Below are 4,651 nucleotides of genomic sequence, written 5' to 3' on the forward strand. Positions count from 1 at the left end.
TAAGGAAAAAAGAATTGAATATAGAGAAAGCATGGGCAGTTATGTACATGAGCTGATTCAACTGAGGGATAAACTAAGGAGAGACATAGTCTACATTAAACAACTTCCCCTTCAGAATGTCTTTCCCGTCATATATAATCACGAGGACCCAGATGATACTGACCTTCCTAGTGAGCAACAGATAGATGAATTAAAGGGCATTTTGGGAGGAGAGTGTGGCAGAACCAGAGCTGCAACTAACAAAAAAAAACAGCTGCTGACCGAGATAGGAAAACTAAGACAGGAGTACTGGAGGGTGAAGAAGGACTGGGAAACCAGGGCTCAGGAAGAGTACGGTAGGAAGACAGGAATAGAAACACAGATAGAGGCGGACAGTTTAGAACATGGAATTCCCCTGGCAACCTCCAGTCCTAGAATACCTGGAATAGTCCAACCCCTAACAGATGAATTTTCCAAACTCACTCTAATACCTGAGGAAGGGGATAGGGAAGGCACACAACTGCGGCTTCCCATGATTACTGTGGGTAGCACTGAAGTCCATATCCCTCTTCCTTTAGGATTAATGAAGGAACTGAAAGATATGTGCCCCAATCCAAAAAAGGACCCTAGAGCAGCAGCTATGTTTCTGCAGAAATATACCGCAGGGAGCCATTTAACTTTGGAGGATATTCAGATAATACTCTCAGCCATAGACCCAGACACTGGCTCTCAAATTGATCCAGAAAAGGTAATGAAGGCATCAGAAAAAGAAGTTAGGGATGCAGGAGACAGAGATAGCCCCAAGGTTTGGAAGAAGTTTTGGGATAAGATAGGAGTAGAATGGATGAAAAGATACAAAGGGGATTCAGGTTTACACACAATGCTAAATACAAAACAAGAGCCGAAAGAGGATTTTTATAGTTTCTGTAAGAGACTGTTGGACCTCTACAGTAGTACAGGAATGAATTCACCCGAATTGTTCAAGACTACATGTATGACAAATGGGGACCCTAAGACGACACAGCTAATAAAATTAGTCAATAACGAATGGCTTACTCAAACAGTGACAGAATTTATGGATGACATAGCAAAACGCTCGGCTTCTGGGGTTTTCAATCAAAAGGGAGGAGTATTTCCATTGTTAGTGCAGCAGGACATACAACAGGAGTCTATATTGTCAGGTGGGGAAAGCAATTACATGATGATGTCAAGTTTCCCCCGGGGAAGGAATAATAGAAGAGGTCCGAGAAGTAGGGGCCAGGCAGATTACCTGGGAAGAGTAGAAAGAAATCAGAGACAGGGCTGTTTCATTTGTGGGAGTCTAGGTCACTGGAGGCGAGAATGTCCAAAGGTGAGAGATGAAGATAGGAGAGAATACAGAGGGAGAGGCGCCTCTGACTACCGAGGGGGGCCCAGACAACAGGAAAGACAGCAAGATATGACAAGAAGACAACCCCAGGGAGATCTTATTAACATACACTGGCCAGCAAAGGATGGGGGGAGTAGACAACCCAATTTGCAATCAGACTTACAGAGGTGGTCTGAGCATGAACAGTACCCGTCCCCACGGGGGAACAATTACTACTAGGGGTGCCCAGAACAAGTCCCATCCTTCATTATGCATTTTGTTCCAACTGATTGGCAAGTCTTACCACAAGTACTACTGCAAATTGATGGTATTAAAGTTAATTTATTGCTTGACACCGGAGCAACGACTTCAAGTGTAAACAAAATAGACTTCATTAATGATAAATGCACCGAAGGAAGTTCTATGGGTATAAATGGGACGACAGTGATACATAAGGTGACAGCACCGCTCCCGGTTTGTACTCTTACGGGGGAACTAGTGACGCACATGTCTTTTGCAGTCCTACTAGAGTGCCCCGTTTGCCTATTAGGAAGGGATTTAATGGCAGCATTACAGATTTCATTAGTCTTTGACAAAAAGGGCAGACTGACAGCAACCTCAATGAAATGTGACCTGACAAACCCAAAGAGACGTGACATGAATGGGTTCTTTTTAAGCATACCAATGTCCCTGGAAAATCATCCAATTTGGGCAAAATGTAAAGACTCAGTAGGAACAATTAACTGTGAGCCCTACCGGCCCTGTTTGAAGTAGGGGGTCATGCCAACCTTTCAAAAACAATACCCATTGAGTGAGGAAAAGTTAGAGGGTATAAAGCCACAAATTGAGAAATACTTGCAGATGGGAATTCTTAGGAAAATTGTCAGTCCCTGGAATTCCCCGATAAATCCCGTAAAAAAGGCTAATGGCACATGGCGGCTGGTACAGGATCTAAGGAAGGTAAACAAGGCAATTATCCCACTTCCCCCCTTGGTGGCAGATCTTACAGCTGTGTTTGGGGCATTCCTGCGGGATCCAGATACTACACTGTAGTTGACCTCAGTAATGCGTTCTTTTCCATACCAGTGGCTTGGGATGCACAAAATCTTTTTGCTTTTCAGTGGGCTGATAATGGTCAGGTGACTTGGACCCGTCTCCCTCAAGGTTTTGGGGATAGCCCAGCAGCCTTTTCTATTGTATTAAAGGCTACATTGGAAGATTGGGAACCAAAGAGGGGATCCACCTTAATACAGTACACAGACGACCTTTTACTCTCCAATTCGGAGTTGGAAGCCTGCGAAATAGATTCAGGGAGTTTATTAGACCACTTGGCAAGCAAAGGACACCTGGCCTCGAAGAAGAAAATCCAATATGCAAGTACCCAGGTAGAGTATCTGGGGTGCATAATAGAGGCAGGAGAGAGAAAGATCTCACCCGCTAGAGTCAAGGCAGTGACCTCCCTAAGCAGGCCGAGGGACAAAGCTACAATGCTGTCCTTTTTAGGGTCAATAGTGTATTGTAGGCAGTGGATTCCCGATTGCTCCCATTGGGATTCAATCCTAAGAAAAACTACACTCACAGAAGCCCCAAAGATAGTGGAGTGGACAGAGGACAGAGTAGAAGCCTTTGAGAGATTGATTCGGTCCCTGACCCAAGCCCCAGCCTTGGCCCTGGCAGATTATGAAAAACCATTCCAATTATACTGCGTGGTATCTGGAGAAACCTATGCAGCGGTTTTGACACAGACACATGGGGGGAGAAACAGGCCAGTTTCATATTTATCGAAAAAATTACCTCCTGTAGTTCTTGGAATGCCTCACTGTCTCCAAGCATTAGCAGCCGCGGCTATGTCAGTAAAGGATGCTACCAAGATAGTCCATGGAAATACAATGGAACTTTTCACCACTCATACAGTCTTGTCCCTCCTTCAAAACATGACCACACAACACATGACAGCTCAGAGACTGTCCGGATATGAGACCATATTACTCAGTACGGCAAACCTGTTGATAAAGACATGTCCAGACACCTCACCAGTGATAAGATTGTTGCATACACTTTTGAGACTTAAGCGTGAAGGTTCTGAGGAACAAGTAGACCCAATACCTGAACACAGATGTGATGAAATAATCTTGTCATGCACAACACCTAGGGAGGATTTAAAGGACACACCACAGACTGGCAGTATAGATGTTTTTGTGGATGGATCCTGCACAAGACCAGATGACAGGACATACCAAACAGGTTACACAGTAGTCATGCTCCCAAATCAAGTGATAGAAGCTGAACCAATTGTCACAACTTCAGCACAACAAGCTGAATTGGTAGCGCTCACAAGAGCCTGTGAAATATTCGCAGGACACAAAGTAAATATTTATACTGATAGTAGCTATGCATTTGGAACAGTGCATGATTATGCATTAATATGGAAAAATAGGGGGTATATCTCAGCAGACGGGAAGAAGGTAGCGAATCAGAAATACATAGATCACTTGCTACATGCAATTCAATTACCAGAAGCCATAAATGTGATAAAAGTGAAAGGACACTCTACAAAAGGAGATTATCAAGCTATGGGAAACAACCTAGCAGACAGAGCAGCAAAAATGGCAGCCAAGAGAGACACGAGAAGGGAAAGTAAGTTATTATTCATGACAGACTTTGAAAGTGAAAACTGGAAGTCAGTAGTATATCAACTTCAGAAACAGTCTACCAGTGAGGACATCAAGTACTGGAAATCTCAGGTACTGCAGACGACAGGTACAGGTATGTGGACAAAAGATCGGATATTGGGGGTTCCTACTGCATCAGCACCGCTCCTAATATCTTATCTTCATGGTCCTGGACATTTAGGAAAACAGTACATCTCAGAACATTACAAGTCACTGTTCTGTACACACCAATTGCAGAGATTGATAGACGATCTGGTCGACTCATGCATGACTTGTGCACAGAATAATGTTCAAGGAAAAGCACACGGAAGACATGGGAATCTACCACCACCTACAGGCCCTCTGCAAGATTTGCAGATAGATTACACACACATGCCAAAGCAACCCGGGAATATAAGATATCTGCTTGTAATAGTCTGTAGGTTCTCCGGATGGTGTGTAGCCATACCTACTTCAGGAGAAACAGCTGGTGTGACAGCTAGAGCATTGATAAATCAATGGATTTCGCTGTATGGACTCCCTCGGGTGATTCATTCAGATCAGGGACCTGCTTTCCAGTCCAAACTAATACAAGAACTGACAAAGATTTTGGGTTTCCAGTGGAAACTCAACATAGTCTACCATCCCCAAAGCGCTGGAGTAGTGGAAAGAA

At 44.0% G+C, this 4,651-nt stretch overlaps 1 long non-coding RNA gene across 1 annotated transcript; it reads left to right on the top strand.

Moving 5' to 3' along the window:
- The first annotated feature begins 260 nt into the window (after positions 1 to 260).
- LOC121004848 lies at positions 261 to 3,562 on the top strand. The gene is made up of 3 exons (XR_005779834.1): positions 261 to 407; positions 778 to 784; positions 3,518 to 3,562. It is a non-coding gene; the product is annotated as an uncharacterized LOC121004848 (long non-coding RNA).
- Positions 3,563 to 4,651: the final 1,089 nt, after the last annotated feature.

Source organism: Bufo bufo, chromosome 6 (genome assembly GCF_905171765.1).
Source record: "Bufo bufo chromosome 6, aBufBuf1.1, whole genome shotgun sequence".
NCBI lineage: Eukaryota > Metazoa > Chordata > Amphibia > Anura > Bufonidae > Bufo > Bufo bufo.